The sequence below is a fragment of the Schistocerca gregaria genome, chromosome 2 (assembly GCF_023897955.1).
Source record: "Schistocerca gregaria isolate iqSchGreg1 chromosome 2, iqSchGreg1.2, whole genome shotgun sequence".
Classification (NCBI taxonomy): domain Eukaryota; kingdom Metazoa; phylum Arthropoda; class Insecta; order Orthoptera; family Acrididae; genus Schistocerca; species Schistocerca gregaria.
The window spans coordinates 397891593-397911635 of record NC_064921.1 but is presented as its reverse complement, the minus strand read 5'-3'; the positions used below and the strand labels follow the sequence as shown (position 1 = coordinate 397911635).

General features: G+C 44.1%; 1 protein-coding gene across 1 annotated transcript in view; it reads right to left on the bottom strand.

Annotated features, from left to right (window-relative positions):
• Positions 1-20043, bottom strand: part of LOC126322244 (uncharacterized) — a 700988-nt gene that overhangs the window by 392937 nt on the left and 288008 nt on the right. The gene's annotated exons all lie outside the window — the stretch shown is intronic.

Below are 20043 nucleotides of genomic sequence, written 5' to 3'. Positions count from 1 at the left end.
TAATGCGCCGTAGTCATGGGATAAAAAATAAAATCTATGCAAACTTCTATTAAAAGGGGACATTTTACAGTTATGTAAAATAAACAGGTCGTGTTCAGGCAGCGAAAAATAAAAGAACGTTATAACTGAAGCGGTATTTTCAACCTCTGCGATCATATATATGTTATTTCGACGATGATATGTCTTACGCATGTCAGAAATTTTGTGACGTGTCATCTTCCACTTGAGAATACCTATAAAGTAGAAATCATTATTGTTTGAATTAAATGAAGAGTAATTTATAGTCAAATGCTGGAAATTTCTTTGAAGCAGTTCAGCATGACTGTGGTATCTCCTCTCCCTCCCCGAAGGGAAATTCATTAAATTGAAGAGGGCTTAGAAGCAATCATAAATAATTCTCTCTCTCTCTCTCTCTCTCTCTCTCTCTCTCTCTCTCTCTCTCTCTCTCTCTCTCTCTCTCATCACTCACTCACTCACTCACTCACTCACTCACTCTCTCCATTCTATGTAACGTTGTCTGTGATGCTATGGAGTGTATCACAAATACACAGGCCACAGGCCTTGCATTATGAACAGGTGCTCGATCGTGTTGAAAGATGCAGTCACCATCCTCGAATTGCTCTTCGACAATGGGAAGCAAGAATGTGCTTAAAACATCAGTGTAGGCCTGTGCTGTGATAGTGCCACGCAAAACAACATGGGGTGCAAACCCCCTCCATGAAAAACACGACCACACAATGACACCACCGCCTCCGAATTTTAGTGTTGGCACTACACACGCTGGCAGATGACGTTCAGCGGGCATTCGAAATACCCACACCCTGCTATCGGATCGCCACATTGTGTACCGCGATTCGTCACTCCACACAACGTTTTTCCACTCTTCAATCGTCCAATGTTCATGCTCCTTACACCAAGCGAGGCGTCGTTTGGAGTTTACCGGCGTGATCTGTGGCTTATGAGCAGCTGCTCGACCATGACATTCAAGTTTTCTCACCTCCCGCCTAACTGTCCTAGTACTTGCAGTGGACCCTGATGCAGTTTGGAATTCCTGTCTGATGGTCTGGATAGATGTCTGCCTGTTACACATTACGACCCTCTTCAACTGTCGGCAGCCTCTGTCAGTCAATAGACGAGGTCGGCCTGTACGCTTTTGTACTGTATGTGTCCCTTCATGTTTCCACTTCACTATGACTTCGAAAACAGTAGATCTAGAGATGTTTACGAGCATGGAAATCTCGTGTACAGACGTATGACGCAAGTGACACCCAATCACCTGACCACGTTCGAAGTCCCTGAGTTCTGCGGAACGCCTCATTCTGCTCTCACACGATGCCTAATGACTACTGAGGTCGCTGAAATGAAGTACCCGGCAGTATGTGGCAGCACAGTGCATCTAATATGAAAAACGTAGGTTTTTGAGGGTGTCCGGATACATTTGATCACATACTGTATGTCAATGGACAAAAAAACTTCTTTTCGGCCCCACACATAATAACCCAAAGCACTAACAAGGAACCCCTTGAGTGTGAGATCGCAAGTAATGCTTTAGTAAGGCTCATTTTAAAATGTATTAACAACGACTGAAAAAAAACATTAGCCGCTAATGACTCACAATGACCATCAGTGTCCTGGAGGTGCAGATATCAACCATCTATGGGATGCATGTATTACACTTCACAAAAAGGACATCGTTGAATTTCACGAAATGTTCTAAACAAACCATTAAGTTGCACCACAAACACCGAATTAAAAATAGCGTGCTACAGTTATGACAAAGATTCGCACCATCAAGATCAAAGGCAAACTCCTTGGGAGTTACAAATCGAGCAGGACGTTCAGCTAGGTAGTCACTCATAAGGGATGCATATAGAATCATGTTGGCGTAACGGGGTGATGAGAACTGGTGCAATGTGATTGCATGCAACCTAATACGAAACAATCCGTCGTGGAGCTTATAGTAAAACTGGCTATCCTTTAAGGCATAGCTGCAGATAGTGCGACAATATGTTTTATGGACATGGAAAAAAGAAACACCCAGAGGCTGAATTTGTCCGGTGGCTCCAGGTGGTATGAACTGGAATGTCACAAAATGTTTGAGGAGGGATAGTTTGCCCTAAAGGAGTAAGATTTTTATACGCGGGACAGGAATCAAGCAAAAGCAAGTTATTTGGACCAGACATTGGTCGGAAACAATGCTCATACCACGGTTGTAGTTCTCTTAGGCCCATTTTCCCACACTTGCTTGCTTGTGTGTGTGAGTTCCTAAGGGACCAAACTGCTGAGGTCATCGGTCCCTAGACTTGCACACCAAGTACGCTAAGTACAACATACACACACTCACACACCCATACCCAAGGGGCGACTCGAACCTCCGGCGGGAAGGGCCTCTTGCTTGCTGTGACCTAAATATTCTCTAATGACCTTACAAAATCACGCACACGAGAAAGAATCTTAGGTGGCAGAGCACCTCTAACTTTTCGCAGCACAAAAAATAACTTTCCAGCCAATTTACCATCCAGATTAACATTCTGCGTAATTGGACAATGCGTTAGGTATTGATCTTAGTTAATCTTCGTACAATTCTAATAAAAATGGTTCAAATGGCTCTGAGCACTATGGGACTTAACATCTATGGTCATCAGTCCCCTAGAACTTAGAACTACTTAAACCTAACTAACCTAAGGACATCACACAACACCCAGCCATCACGAGGCATAGAAAATCCCTGACCCCGCCGGGATCGAACCCGGGAACACGGGCGTGGGGAGCGAGAACGCTACCGCATGACTCGTACAACTCTTTTGGTACCTCTGATTCACAGGGTTCCTTTCATATGCAGTTCCTCTTCTACTCCTGATCGATCGCAATTGAAAACCAATTCCTTTCTGAACGACTGGATAAATTTCTTTGTCTCATCTGCAAATTTTCGGGCTGATTCAGCAGTGGCTGCGCATCATCAAGTTGATGCATTGTTTGAAATTTCGTTATCTTATGTCTTCCATTTCTGTAGCAGTGTTTGAAGTTATGGAGAGGTTCTAGGCGATTCAGTCCGGAACCGCGCTGCTGCTACGATCGCACGTTCGAATGCTCCCTCGGGCATGGATGTGTGTGATGTCCTTAGGTTAGTTAGGTTTAAGTAATTCTAAATTCTAGGGCACTGATGACCTCAGATGTTAAGTCCCCTATTGTTCAGAGCCATTTGAAGCATTTTGATATAACTGGTTGGTTGGGTTGTTTGGGGAAGGAGACCAGACAGAGTGGTCATCGGTCTCATCGGATTCGGGAAAGACGGGAAGGAAGTCGGCCGTGCTCTTTCATAGGTACCACCCCGGCATTTGCCTGGAGCGATTTAGGAAAATCACAGAAAATCTAAATCAGGATGGCCGGACGCGGAATTGAACCGTCGTCCCGCCGAATGCGAGTCCAGTGTGCTACCCACTGCGCCACCTCGCTCTGTATAAGTGGTAGAAGGAAAGTTAAAGTTCAGACAAGCCACTATGGAGCACACTCATCTTGCACGTGAAGTCCGTGCTGAGCGCGGGTACTGAACAAATTAATGTTGCTGGCCACAATCACTGAAACGACGACAACGACCAGACACTTCGAGCTGGTATAGTCCGGTGGTCGGGAGCGCGACGTCTCGGTTGAAGAACAGTGCTTGCTGGCAGACTGGACGGCGACAGTGGAGGTGGCTCTGGTGAAGGTTATCGGCTCTGGCCTGGCGATGCCACTGCCTTCTGCTTCTTTTTCTGTGGTAGGTTTCGGTACAGCGTCACCGGCAGCTCCCGGTCTTACTGTCATGATGGAACTGTAAAATTGTTCCATCCTACACCACATCATTCTGATAACATCACTGGAGTGCACGTTTAAGGTGTGGCGGTGTGACTTTTGTTCCGAGCTACCCTCCGACGGTGGAAGTTCAAGTTAGCAGGTACTGATACTGGTGGTCGTATCAAGACTGGCACTTTATTAGTGGCCGTAAACCTTCTGCTGCCCTGGCGCGAGCTTAAATCGTCGATGTGCGGAATGCTACACTTTTCTGATCGGCTTGGTCGCAAACGCAGGACGTAGTCTCGATCGGCGCACGGCGATACTAGCAGCGCGCCACGATTAAGCATTTGGCGCGTCTGCCAGCGTCGCCCTCTAACGGCCTACTCTCTGACTTCTTGGCCCTGGCGGTTCGAGTGGAGCCACGGCCGTTTAAATTTTGCGGCCGGCAGACATTCGGCATCTGGAGCTGCGCGGTAGGCGCGCCACAGAAGTTGGTCCTTCTTTACATACTCGCCCTTAGATGTGACACACATTTTTCCAAAGATGGATGACATGGCGGAGGTCTATATTTCATATGTCTGCGTTCTGACCATTCGGGAAACATTACACATCTACATCAACATCTACATACATACTCCGCAATCCACCATACGGTGCGTGGCGGAGGGTACCCCGTACCAAAACTAGCATCTTCTCTCCCTGTTCCACTCCCAAACAGAACGAGGGAAAAATGACTGCCTATATGCCTCAGGACGAGCCCTAATCTATCTTATCTTTGTGGTCTTTCCGCGAAATATAAGTTGGCGGCAGTAAAATTGCACTGCAGTCAGCCTCAAATGCTGGTTCTCTAAATTTCCTCAGTAGCGATTCACGAAAAGAACCCCCTCTTTCCTCCAGAGACTAGCAACCGAGTTCCTGAAGCATTTCCGTAACACTCGCTTATTGATCAAATCTACCAGTAACAAATCTAGCAGCCCGCCTCTGAATTTCTTCTATGTCATCCCTCAATCCGACATGATAGGGATCTCAAACGCTCGAGCAGTATTCAAGAATAGGTCGTTAGTGCTTTATAAGCGGTCTCCTTTACAGATGAACGACATCTTCCCAAAATTCTACCAATGAACCGAAGACGACTATCCGCCGTCCCCACAACTGCCATTACATGCTTGTCCCACTTCATATCGCTCTGCAATGTTACGTCCAAATATTTAATCGACGTGACTGTGTCGAGCGCTACACTACTAATGGAATATTCAAACATTACGGGATTCTTTTTCCTATTCATCTGCATTAATTTACAATTATCTATATTTAGAGTTAGCTGCCATTCTTTACACCAACCACAAATCCTGTCCACGTCATCTTCTATCCTCCTACAGTCACTGAACGACGACACCTTCCCGTTAACCACAGCATCATCAGCAAACAGCCGCACATTGCTATCCACCATATCCAAAAGATCATATATGTAGATAGGAAACAACAGCGAACCTACTACACTTCCCTGGGGGACTCCAGATGATACCCTCACCTCCGATGAACACTCACCATCGAGAACTACTTAAACCAAACTAGCCTAAGGACATCACACACATCCATGCCCGAGGCAGCATTCGAACGTGCGACCGTAGCAGCAGCGCGGTTCCACACTGAAGCGCCTAGATCCGCTCGGCCACATCGGCCGCCCTGGAAGTAATAGATTAAATATATTTGTCCGCACCGGGTTCTGACCTTTGTAAAGTTTCAGTGTGAAGCGACGAATGACGTATGGTGGCCTGCGAGATGTTGCTAAACTAAGTGTATTCAAATTATCTGAAATCAGTAACGTCTTCGGTAATAACTGTGATTCACTAATAATTGTTCTTAATCAAACCTGTAATTGTCCGCTTCCTGAAAGGTACCAGTGAAAGAAAATATATCAGCAGAGCATTGAATATGAGAGGAGAGAGGCATCATCGTTTAATATAGCACACGAGCAGGTCGTGTTATAACAGCCTCCCGTAACCTGTTGATCAATGATACGATATTGCAGTGCTTGTGTTGTTAAGAACAATGATGCAACGCTCCTTCGGACATTCGTGTGTCCGAAGGAACACGGTATCGTTCTCTTAACAGTACAGGTACTGCAATATCCTATTTATCTGTCGATTCCAGAGAGCTAGTTTCAATTAAAATGTCCTTCCCTGTACGGGAATTACATAATATCTGTACAGGAATTACATCATGTGTGTACGAGTACAGGTTGTGACGCAGGACCGATGACATATGGAAGTGAGGTCTGGCCGTGAGTCGTGCATCGACAGACAAAGCGGTTAGGGATTCGATTCCTGCTCCAGTAAGAATTTTCATTATCGTCATTCCCTTATATACCTGATAGGTGTTTGTATTCGCAACCGCGTGTATAATTCATGTATTGTGCAATGATGGTTAGATATTCGCCGTTTACGGCCTTGGTGAATCTTCATGTTTCCACTACTTGCTTTGTCTATTTATCTGAGGTCTGAAATGATTTACCCAGCTATCGTCCATGATGCTGAGGCGGATCAGCTCCAATAATCCGCAGCTGCCTGGGTTTTATGGCATTCTGAGTGGGTGAGTAAGGTCACGAAACCCAGTGGGCGGCAAGCATGTCGTGTAAAATATTGAAAAAGGTTACACGACTGAATTTTATCCATAGTGGATGCTGTCGAACTCCGTGACTGTTCCTTTATGGGGTGTAGAAAAATATCCGCTACCAGTCACAATAAAAGGTTATTTATTCGTCACCCGACCGGTTTCGGGCTTGCGCCCATCGTCAGGTGTTTATACATTCATGTACATGTTTGTACTTTTGCAGATCACTGTATAAATACAAAAAAAATTATTTGCTGGTGACTACAAAGATACAATTGGGACAATTGTAAGTGGTAAGGCAGCATTTGACGAAAATATATTTGTACTTACATAAAGATGAAGCACCATTATTACAGTTATGCTGTGGTGATAGTTTTTTCACTTAGTTACACACTTATGGTCATTTCCACGCCCATATTTCAGTTTTACCAAGTATAGCTTCATATTACACTATTATGATGTGTGCTCGTGATATACACTATGTTTACATACAAACATGTGGGCTATGGTCAAAGAACTTAGATGTTGCAGATGTAAAGATGTTGCTCATAGAGAAACATGTAGGCTATTGCCAAAGAACTTAGCCACAGGGAGTGCAAGGTTGTTGCATAAATAGAAATTTAAAAAACTATTATAGACTGTGACGTTTCTTGATACACATTATGATCTTTTCCCCATTTTTGTCGGAGAGCTTAGATCTAGGAAGCACAATGTTGTTATATATATGAAATTACTCAATGCTATTACAAATTAAGAAATAACTGCTAGAACTGATTTGAGCCACACTGTTGTCAAAGAAATTAGATCTAGGAGGTACAATAATGTTACACACATGAAATTTTGAAAGCTATTACACATTATACAATGCCAGTTACAGCTTGTGCTTACAATATGCCTGTTACAAATTACTATAATGACACTTGGACTGTTGTATGATTGCTACATCGAATTTCTTTAGAATATTACTTTGTTATTCTATCAGAGGATATTTCATGAAATATGTGAAGATAGGATTTGTTTTCAAGTTCCACTTGTTCGTTGAGAACAAGGTCTGGTGAGTTAGAGCTGTGGATATAAATTTCTAGCTCTTCAAGCAGATTCATTTTCTTTCCTTTGCTCACAGTGTGTAGTATTTGTAGGTTTTCTGTAATGTCTGTGGCTGAGTGACCATGGTCTTTTAGGTGCATTGCAAAGGTGGATTTATCAAAATTATTTAGCCGGAAGGCATCCATATGCTCACCGTATCTTATAGTGAAACTCCTTCCAGTTTGGCCTATGTAGAACTGTGGGCAAATGTAACATAAAAGTTTGTAAACATCTGATTTTTGGTGGCATTGGTTGTTTATCTTACTGTTGTGGATGATGTGCTGTTGTAGCTTGTTGTTAGTGATGAAAGAAATTTGAATACCAGTTTTCCGAAAGATGTTAGCAATTTTGTATGAAATTTTACCTATAAATGGTACGTGGACGAATGTCTTTTTCCTTCTTGTGAATCTGATTTAGTAGGTGTGCATTGTTTCTTATTGATTTTGTTGTTAAGTTTATAAATTACATCTGAGTTGTATCCATTTCTCCGTGCAATTTCTTTTATAATGTTAATTTCCTTTTGTTCATCATGGGTGCTGAGTGGGATTTTATGTATACGATTAAGTGTGGATCTGGAGAATGCCATTTTGTGTTGTGCTGGATGACATGAGGAGTTGTTAATGACAACGACTCGTTTTCACATGTTCCATTATTGACTGTTGCGGTACGTCAATCTTCTAGTATCAGAGCCACAACTTTTATTGCCACAACGGGATCTGACAGTGAGATGGTCTGCCATTTCGTTCGTCGTCTTGTTCGACCACAGTGGAAGCGCCAGCACCACCTAACCACTATGCACAGGCGTCCGCAAGGGAAACAAGAGGTGACACTTCCGGGCCCCCACGCCCAATACCCTCGCGTGGAATCTGGAGTACAGAGTTTTTTCTTGTATCATGTACTGACTGGATGACCATCAATTCTCTGGGATGTAATAAGCTTTTAGGTCACCCGGAAAATGAACCTCTCATGACGTGGCAAATCACTGAACTGAACAACTCTTGTGTGTTATAGAGAATAGCCCCAACTGGGAAAATCTTTGCGGACACCCATGCCACTGTGTTATACACTGCAGCGCCAAAGAAACTGGCATGCGTGCTCAAATACAGAGATATGTAAACAGGCAGATTACAGCGAATTGGTCGGGTGGCCACGCCTGTACAAGACAAATAAGTGTCTCGCGCTGATGTTAGATCGGTTACTGCCGCTACAATGGCGGGTTACTTTGTACGTGGTGTTATAGTCGGCGCACGAGCGATGGGACACAGCATTTACGAGGTAGCGACGAAGTGGGGATTTTCCTACACGACCATTTCACGAGTATTCGGTGAATATTAGGAATCCGGTAAAACATCAAATCTCCGATATCGCTGCGGTCGGTAAATGATCCTGCAAGAACGGGACCAACGACTACTGAAGAGAATCGTTCAACATGACAGAAGTGCAAACCTTCCGCGGATTGCTGCAGATTTCAACTCTGGTCCATCAACAAGTGTCAGCGTGCGAACCGTTCAAAGAAACATAATCGAAATGGGCTTTCGGAGCCGAAGGCCCGCTCGTGTACCCTTGGTGACTGCACGACACAAAGCTTTGCGCCTCGCTACTTCCCGTAAACTCCGACATTGGCGTGTTGATGACTGGAAACATGTTGCCTGGTCGGACGATGGAGCTGATGGACGTGTACGGGTATGGAAACAACTTCATGGTCCATGGGCCCTGCTTGTCAGCAGGGGACTGTTCAGGCTGGTGGAGGCTCTGAAATGGTGTGGGACGTGTACTGTTGGAGTGATATGGGATCCCTGACACCTCTAGATACGACACTGACAGGTGACACTTACGCAAGTACCCCGTCAGATCACCTGCATCCATTGATGTCCATTGTGCATTCTGACGGACTTTTCCTGTTCGAGCAGAGTAATGCAACACCCCACACGTCCAGAATTGCTACAGAGTGGCTCCAAGAACACTGTCCTAAGTTTCAGCACTTCGGAAGGCCACCAGACTTCGCAGACATGAACTTTATTGAGCATATATGGAATGCCTTGAAACGTGCTGTTCAGAGGAGATCTCCAACACGTCGTACTCTTACGGATCATGAACAGCCCTGCAGGATTTATGGTATCAATTACCTCCGGAATTACTTCAGACATTAGTCGAGTCCATGCCACGTCGTGTTGCGGCACTTCTTCGTGTTCGCTTTGGCCCTACACGATATTAGGCAGGTCTACCAGTTTCTTTGGCTCTTCATTGTATGATAATGCATTGAGGCTGTACACTTCCACGCACGCACCATCGATTTTTGTTCCGTTGTTGTCCTTCAGCTACAGAAAACGACTTATCGCACATTGTAGCACGTCCGGGTAGTCCCGTGCGTTAACTCGATCGCTTTTGGGACGGAGAGATATGCTGGCCCCGGATCGAATCCGCTAGGCGGATTCCCAGCGAGGTGTCTATGTTCTGGCCAGTCTGGATTTGGTTTTTAGGCGGTTTCACACATCCCAGTAGGCAAATATCGGGCTGGTTTCCAGTTCTGCCTCAGATACACGTTATGCAAACATTTAGAACTCTTTCTCACATTTGTCCACATAATTTACTCTGTACACGGATAGACTGGATACGCCACTTGTAAGGGGGGTGAGGGTGGGGGTGAGTAGAAGCTGTTCGGTCTTCTTAAACACTTACCACACGATACTCCGTCACTTGGTAGCGCCATTTTCATTTGTCTCCTGTAGCGGTGTGCTACGACACTGTTGAGCGGGAATCCTGTTTGTACCAGGTTTCCAGACGTGTGCTTGAGAAAGAGAGCGAGAGAGAGAGAGAGAGAGAGAGAGAGAGAGAGAGAGAGAGAGAGAGAGAGAGAGAGAGAAACTTTAATTTTGCAAGATGATAATTAAGACTTCACGCCAGCCCTTCATATAGGGGAATTGGGGTATAATCGGGTATGAAGGTGAAACCGGGAACCCTCATATTTCTCTTCACGGGTTGGTAACATTGTTTCTTGACCGTTACAACACGAAGACAGCAACTTCACTACCACCAGGAGGCTTGGTAGTGTCATACGCATTGATGTTGAGCAAAATAGTTTGTTACATTTTTGTGGCTGTGTATCTTACTTTGTGATACTTCATGTTCAGTAAGGTACTTATACCATCGTATTACAAATTGATATCTATTACTGCAATGAATACTACGTTTAACAGGCTTTATGAACATATGCCATATTAAACGATTCTTAACATTCTTTCTGATGTTTCAGCCGGCTATAAGCAATGTTGTAAATTGGAACCACCTGTATTACCCCATGACTTCGTTGAATAGAACATAATGTGTGACGTAAGAAGTATATCCTTTTAAAGGTACGCTACTTGCGTTTACACGTTTTAATAACTACAATTTAATAAATACATATAAAATTTACAATTATTTTGCACCAATTTTTAAATTTTTTGTCACGAATAGTTTCACGAATTATCCTTTATTGATGATTTATAGTTTCATTTTAGCTGGACTGTTAGCTATAAAGTCAGAAAATTGAGACATAGCTTAATAACCATCTGGGAACAGTCCAAATAACAAATAGTTCAGCTATTGGGACTTGCATATACTAGAACAGCAACAATCCAAAATGACCTATCTTGGTTTATTAAGACGGATATTTTCCCCCTTAATGTAAATTCACTTGGCAAAGAGGAAGGCACACCGGCTAGAATAATGCTAGATTCTCAGAACACAACACAGTCAATTACTGCTTCTTCTCCACATCCTGATCCGCCGACTGATGTGAAAACACAGTCTTCATTCACTGTGTCACCTAAGAGCGTAAAGCCAGTTCCTCATTACGAGAGACTAGCATCAACCACGGGTAGAGGAAATTGCGCCATGCTCACGGAGTCTCTGTATAAAAATGAACTCAATGCAACAAAATCATCTTCCTGTCAGTTGTAAAAAAAAGGAGGGTTTTATTACACGCCGGCCGCAGTGACCGAGCGGTTCTAGGCGCTTCAGTCCGGAACCTCGCTGCTGCTACGGTCGCAGGTTCGAATCCTGCCTCGGGCATGGATGTGTGTGATGTCCTTAGGTTAGTTAGGTTTAATTAGTTCTAAGTTCTAGGGGACTGATGACCTCGGCTGTTAAGTCCCATAGTGCTCAGAGACATTTGAACTTTTTTTTTTTTTTATCACACGATCTAAGCGTGCGCGTCTGGCCTTCCCTCCAAGTTCTCCACCCGCCCTCCGTTTAACTCTTCCTCACTCTTTCTTTGCTGTTTGTTTGCTTCTATGTTCTTGTCTCTATGTGTGTTGATCTTGCCTTCTCTTTTAAGCTGGAGAAGATTTTAGTGTGTTACAGAGTGGCTGGCTCATCTTTTTTTATTTTTGTTCAAAAATGGCTCTGAGCATTATGGGACTTAACATCTGTGGTCATCAGTCCCCTAGAACTTAGAACTACTTAAACCTAACTAACCTAAGGACATCACACACATTGATGCCCGAGGCGGGATTCGAACCTGCGACCGTAGCGGTCACGCGGTTCCAGAGTGAAGCGCCTAGAACCGCACGGCCACACCGGCCGGCTTCATTCGTGTGATCAGCCAGCCTCGGTCATCTGCTGTATTATTTTAATAGCCGGCCGCGGTGGTCTCGCGGTTCTAGGCGCGCAGTCCGGAACCGTGCGACTGCTACGGTCGCAGGTTCGAATCCTGCCTCGGGCATGGATGTGTGTGATGTCCTTAGGTTAGTTAGGTTTAAGTAGTTCTAAGTTCTAGGGGACTAATGACCACAGCAGTTGAGTCCCATAGTGCTCAGAGCCATTTGAACCATTTTTAATACCTTGCTTTAAGTGTACGTTTGCCTGTTAGCTTCTTTCGTTTTCTCTTCCTTTGTCGTTCCCCGTTAGTTTTCCGCTATTTTCCCTTCCCCTGCTGCTTTTGGGAGTTGTTTTAACTTGAGCCTTGTTTTCACGAGGAAGAATTTACTAATGACCCTGTAGCTTGATCCCTTTATACCCCGAACCAACCCGTACGAACTTTTCTGACTAGCTGCAGGTGATTTTAACATAACTCGACATATCGTCCAACTACGAGTGTGCCACCGATAGACGCAGACTTTGCTCTCGACGGGAAAGCAGGACGCAGGTAAACGAAGCGTTGAATCAGTGCTCGCTGTTGATATAACTTCCCAGTATAGACAGCAGGATGCGACGACCGGCAGTAAATGCGACCGGCAGTAAACGCTGCCCGTGTGTGTAGAGGTCAGCCGCGGGTGGCGACTCTGTGCAGATAGCGGGCCATAGGTCGTTACGAGCCGCAACGGCCGGTATCGGGCTGTCCAAACGAGCGGAGAGCTGTTACAGGGCACTGGATTTGTGCGCGTTACGGCTGCAGGTAGCGCCAGCGTGGCAATGTGCGTGTGATGTGAGTGTGTGGCTGTTTGGACACTGCCTACCCTGCATTAGCGAATGCGGGTTGCTAAACAATGACAGCTATTGGTGTTTCGGCAGCAGTGTCAACTATTAGAGCGATCCGACTGTATACAACATGTTTAAGCAAATTGCTAAAATAAAGCCTTAATCATTTGTTGACAAGAGAACTTTTGTATGCGGAAGAACGCTCTACCGCAGAGAGGGGAGTCGACAGAAGCTCATTATTTCAGTCCATCTGCCAAATATGGGAATGCAGATCTGGAATGGCGGGGAATGTATCGTCCGGAAAGAAAACACGGTTGAAGTTTTACGATAATGCGAGCAATTGGAATGAGGTGTTGATTGTAAAGCCTACAGTTTGAAACGCCCCTTAGAAAAATTACTGAATTACTGTGCTGATAAACCTCTTACATTATTTGATTTTCAAACAGCTGAGCAGAACTGAACGTACTCAGACATTTCGCTCTTTACCTATTCTGATCAACACTAAACTGACAGCCAATATTTTTAGCGCAACGCAATCTGACTTTCAATAATCCCTACAAGAGAATGGCCTTGACTAACGTCAACCTATACGTTTCACAAATCACTTACCGCACAAAAATCTTCGTCACTCGTACTACTGCAATACAGCGAGCGCCACTACTGCCAGCTAAATAAAAGACTGAAGGCACTAACTAATGATACGCATAGTTAGCAAATGAAAGATTTTGACAGAGAACAAACAATGTATTTACCTTAATAGTGTTCAAAAGTCATGACGTCCAATATTACAAATTTACTCTTTCTGATGGACACACGTCCAGGTCGTCCGCTCTCAAAACTCCGCCATCTCTCTCCCCACACCCACCACTGCTGGAGGCTCACCTCCAACAGCGCAACGCTACGCGCTGTTAACAGCCAACTGCCCAACTCTACAATGGCCAATATTGCAACAATACCGATCAGCTGCAGACTGCACACAGCACAGTCAATGATTTTCATACAGAGCGCTACGTGGCGTTACCAACATAAAAATCTTAACAGCCTACTTACAAGTTGAACTGTGGATATCATGTTCTGTTTTCCTGGAAAATCGGTCTTTTTTTGTATAAAGTGGTCGTAAACGAGACAAACTGTGTTGTAATCAACATTCTCCCGACCCTACGTAGTAGTCGGTATATGTCACCCTAGTTGCAAATAGCATTGCTTAGTGTAATCCAAGTATAATAAATAGTCCGACATTCAGGAAATGAGCTTAGGAGAAGAAGATGGAGGACTCCCGCACCGCCGCTAAAGGCAAAGTGCAAGTGGTGGTGGTCTGCCGTTGCCTTCCTCCGGCCTGTTACGAAGTGTCAAGTGTGTTTCTGTGTCATGTGGATGACTGTGATGAGTGTTTGTACAATGCAGTGCTGGGTTCGTGTTGTTATGGATAAAGGGAAGGGAGAGGGTGAAACCCAGTGCTAGCACGTAGCTTACTCGTCTCAAAAAGGACAGTGGGGGCCGTTGAGCTTAACGCCCCCATCCGACGGATGGATCACCATCAACAGTGCCACATGCCCTCGCTTCATGAAACACTGTGGAGAGGTTTGGAATTTAAACCAGGACATTGGAGAAAAGGCTGCTGACACAGGCCAACAAAAAACGGAAATGGAAATGCGAGATTAGTTGCCGTTTTGAACTTATGATATCTTTAATTTATCGCGTATATAAGCTTATGCCTGTATTTACTTTGGTGTCAGAGGAAGGTCATTGAAGGCCCAGCCGCTATGCCTGACGTTTGTATTTGTCTGTCCGTGCTTCCCTAATTAGAGTCCAGCTACACTACTGGCCAATAAAATTGCTACACCACGAAGATTACGTGCTACTGACGCGAAATTTAACCGACAGGAAGAAGATACTGTGATATGCAAATGATAAGCTTTTCAGAGCATTGACACAAAGTTGGCGCCATTGGCGACACCTACAACGTGATGACAAGAGGAAACTTTCCAACCGATTTCTCATACACAAACAACAGTAGACTGGCGTTGCCTGGTAAAACGTTGTTGTGACGCCTCGTGTAAGGAGGAGAAATGCGTACCATAACGTTTCCGACATTTGTAAGACATTTCCAGGGGCAGATGTCGACTCTGACCACAATCTATTGGTTATGACCTGTAGATTAAAACTGAAGAAACTGCAAAAAGGTGGGAATTTAAGGAGATGGGACCTGGATAAACTGAAAGAACAAGAGGTTGTACAGAGTTTCAGGGAGAGAATAAGGGAACAATTGACAATAATGGGGGAAAGAAATACAGTAGAAGAAGAATAGGTAGATTTGAGGGATGAAGTAGTGAAGGCAGCGGAGGATCAAGTAGGTAAAAAGACGAGGGATAGTAGAAATCCTTGGGCAACAGAAGAAATATTGAATTTAATTGATGAAAGGAGAAAATATAAAAAGGCAGTAAATGAAGCAGGCAAAAAGGAATACAAACGTCTCAAAAATGAGATCGACAGGAAGTGCAAAATGGCTAAGCAGGGATGGCTAGAGGACAAATGTAAGGATGTAGAGGCTTATCTCACTAGGGGTAAGATAGATACTGCCTACAGGAAAATTAAAGAGACCTTTGGAGAGAAGAGAAGCACGTGTATGAATATCAAGAGCTCAGATGGCAACCCAGTTCTAAGCAAAGAAGGGAAGGCAGAAAGGTGGAAGGAGTATATAGAAGGTTTATACAAGGGCGATGTACTTGAGGACAATATTATGGAAATGGAAGAGGATGTAGATGAAGACGAAATGGGAGATACGATACTGCGTGAAGAGTTTGACAGAGCACTGAAAGACCTGAGTCGAAACAAGGCCCCCGGAGTAGACAACATTCCATTGGAACTGCTGACGGCCTTGGGAGAGCCAGTCCTGACAAAACTCTACCATCTCGTGAGCAAGGTGTATGAAACAGGCGAAATACCCTCAGACTTTAAGAAGAACATAATAATTCCAATACCAAAGAAAGCAGGTGTTGACAGATGTGAAAATTACCGAACAATCACTCTAATAAGCCACAGCTGCAAAATACTAACACGAATTCTTTACAGACGAATGGAAAAACTAGTAGTAGCCGACCTCGGGGAAGATCAGTTTGGATTCCGTAGAAATACTGGAACACGTGAGGCAATACTGACCTTACGACTTATCTTAGAAGAAAGATTAAGGAAAGGCAAACCTACGTTTCTAGCATTTGTAGACTTAGAGAAAGCTTTTGACAATGTGGACTGGAATACTCTCTTTCAAATTCTAAAGGTGGCAGGGGTGAAATACAGGGAGCGAAAGGCTATTTACAATTTGTACAGAAACCAGATGGCAGTTATAAGAGTCGAGGGACATGAAAGGGAAGCATTTGCTGGGAAGGGATTAAGACAGGGTTGTAGCCTCTCACAGATGTTATTCAATTTGTATATTGAGCAAGCAGTAAAGGAAACAAAAGAAAAAATCGGAGTAGGTATTAAAAGCCACGGAGAAGAAATAAAAACTTTGAAGTTAGCCGATGACATTGTAATTCTGTCAGAGACAGCAAAGGACTTGAAAGAGCAGTTGAACGGAATGGAAAGTGTCTTGAAAGAAGGGTATGAGATGAGCATCAACAAAAGCAAAACGAGGATAATGGAATGTAGTCAAATTATGTCGTGTGATGCTGAGGGAATTAGATTAGGAAAGGAGACACTTAAAGTATTAAAGTAGTTTTGCTGTTTGGGGAGCAAAATAACTGATGATGGTCGAAGTAGAGAGGATATAAAATGTAGACTGGCAATGGCAAAGAAAGCGTTTCTGAAGAAGAGAAATTTGTTAACATCGAGAATAGATTTAAGTGTCAGGAAGTCATTTCTGAAAGTATTTGTATGGAGTGCATGCATGTATGGAAGTGAAACATGGACGATAAATAGTTTGGACAAGAAGAGAATAGAAGCTTTCGAAATGTGGTGCTACAGAAGAATGCTGAAGATTAGATGGGTGTATCACATAACTAATGAGGAAGTATTGAATCGGAAGGGGAGAAGAGAAGTTTGTGGCACAACTTGACCAGAAGAAGGGATCGGTTGGTAGGACATGTTCTGAGGCATCAAGGGATCACCAATTTGGTATTGGAGGGCAGCGTGGAGGGTAAAAATCGTAGAGGGAGACCAAGAGATGAATACACCAAGCAGATTCAGAAGGATGTAGGTTGCAGTATGTACTGGGAGATGAAGAAGCTTGCACAGGATAGAGTAGCATGGAGAACTGCATCAAAGCAGTCTTAGGACTGAAGAGCGCAACAACAACAACGACCCGTGGCTGTACCCTTGATTCGATCCCTGCGAAACGCTACATTTCAGCAGGATAATGCACTGCCGCATGTTGCAGGTCCTGGACAGGCCTTTCTGGATACAGAAAATGTTCGACTGCTGCCCTGGCCAGCACATTCTCCAGATCTCTCACCAACTGAAAACGTCTGGTCAATGGTGGCCGAGCAACGCTCGTCACAATACGCCAGTAACTACTCTTGGTGAGCTGTGGTATCGTGTTGAAGCTGCATGGGCTGCTGTACCTGTACACGCCATCCAAGCTGTGTTTGACTCAATGCCCAGGCGTATAAAGGCCGTTATTACGACCAGAGGTGGTTGTTCTCGGTACTGATTTCTGGGGATCTGTGCACCCAAATTGTGTGAAAATTTAATCACATGTCAGTTCCAGTATAATATATTTGTCCAATGAATTCTCGTTTATCATCTGTATTTCTTCTTGGTGTATCAATTTTAATAGCTAGTAGTGTATAATCGACTGACAGTGATGCAATCCACTTTTCATGGAATCTCATTATCATGTCGGAAATTTGCTGGTGGAAGAGTTCTCCGTGCTCGTCGGTCACAGCACCACAGTTGTCGGGAAATAAGTCCATGTGGGATTCTAGGGAATGTAACTTTAAGCACATGTTGCACCCCAGTAGCAGTGCAGAAGGTTTGTCACAAGATGGTGGTAGTTTTCTGCTCTTATACTTCTTTGAAATGTAGTTGACATTTGAACAAAGGTATATCAAGCTAACTTTTCATCACCTGTCAGGATGACGCTGAAATGCTCATCTTTGTACAGTATGCGTATCTGGGAAAAATCTCTTTTTTTCCCCACAATACGACGTGAAAATCTCTTGCGTAAATAGTGAAGCGTTTTTCCTGTTTTGTCCATTGCCTTGACGAAGTTTTTCATTAGGTCCAATTTTATGTGAAGAACAGGGAAAATTACGTTCTTGGATTCGGAAAGTGCTTCATGCATAACAACGTGAGATCCTGGTTCAAGTTATTAGCGTTTAGGCCAATCTTTCTTTTTAAGATAAACGGCTTTGGTGCGGCTATCGTAGAGGCATAGAAAGCAACAGAATTCGGGGCATCCGTGTTGCAGCCCGAGTAATATGGTTTCAACTTTCAGATCCCGGGAAATCTGCCATTTACATTTATCATAGGTTAACCGCAGTAAAAAGTGTTTGATGTTATCGTATGTTTCTTTCATTTAAGGGGCATACCCAATTGGAATTGATGATAAAACGTTGACATTATTCAGTATCACACACTTGAGACTTATTTTGGAGGAGCTGGACAGCCTCCATTGATCACTTTAACAGTCAGTGCCCACAGCTGCAAATATGAAGCTCTTTTCATTTTCGAAAAATGGAAGAAATGACATATAGCGGCTACGGAACACAGTCACACTGAACGTCTTATCAAAACAATTCCACTGTTGTAGTTATGACGCCAACAGTTCTGCTTTACCTTTCGGCAATTCCATATCTCTTGCTAGGTCGTTAAGTTCACACTTTGTCATTTTGTGCATTTTTGTACACTCGTTGCCGGCCGCGGTGGCCGAGCGGTTCTAGGCGCTCAGTCCGGAACCGCGCGACTGTTACGGTCGCAGGTTCGAATCCTGCCTCGGGCATGGATGTGTGTGATGTCCTTAGGTTATTTAGGTCTACGTAGCTCTAAGTTCTAGGGGACTGATGACCACAGATGTTGAGTCCCATAGTGCTCAGAGCCATTTGAACCATTTTTTGTACACTCGTCGCTACTCACAAAATCAGCAGCACGAGTTCCACTACCGCCCTGGACATTATCCAGCCAGGCGGGCCAGGAACAGGCTGTCCGTGTCCTTGAATCATTGATCGGGTGGTCGACGGTATGTCAGAATATGTCAACGAAGATCTTTTCTTCTTGGAAATACCGTGTGTTAATGGAGTTGTCGTACAAAGGTAATAATGAGTCACATGGTTTCATTGTTCTCGCCAGATAGTTTGTACAACAAAAACCATGGAAGATTGAACCACGAATGAAGACTCGAGACACAAGATATGCAACATACATGAGGAGTCCAGGACTCGTCCTAGTCTCCGATTTCACAGCAAAAGTACAGCCTGTGCGCCTTCCTAATATATGACGTTATTCTGCCTCCTTTGCGATTTCAGTGCTGTCTGTCCGCCAATGTAGCAAAAATTGTCAGCCCTCTCTGCGTATTTTGGAGGCATATTGAATCACAGGAATGACAATGACCATACTTTCTAAACACATTTCAGTAACACGTTCTTCCAGCACACGAGTAGAACACAGTTTGTAACAGACTGAAACCACGCTTAAATGAAACACACTGTGCTCCTCCCTTCCTCTTCCCCTTCCCCTTCCCCTTTGCTACGAGCCCGGGCTAAAATAAGAGACAAAATACACACAGCTAGTGTTGCCTCAAGCTTCGTCATTCTGTCTACCATCAGCGGGAAGCCTATATTGGGAGAGATTAACAAAGAATACTAATAAAATATAATTAAATCCACATCCCTTCACCTTGGAAACGAAAGTTAATTCGTCGCTTTCGTCATCTGTGTGGTCGATATAGTTAAACATTTAGTTCATCCCAATTACATTTTTACTGTTGTCTAGTATGACCAGAAACTTTTCGCCGCCATATTCCCTCCTCTTGCTGGCCAAATACTGGCAGCGAAAATTTCACCCACCACCAGGACTCGAACTGGGTTACCTCCGAGTCGAGCGCTACCTCACAGGCTTCGTCAGCTACCTTTTTTCTGACAAATACTGATGTATCCAATGTGCAGTTTGACTTCTTGCGAAACACCCATATCTGCACCGTTACCTGCTCAGCACACGTTATCAGTATATCCACAA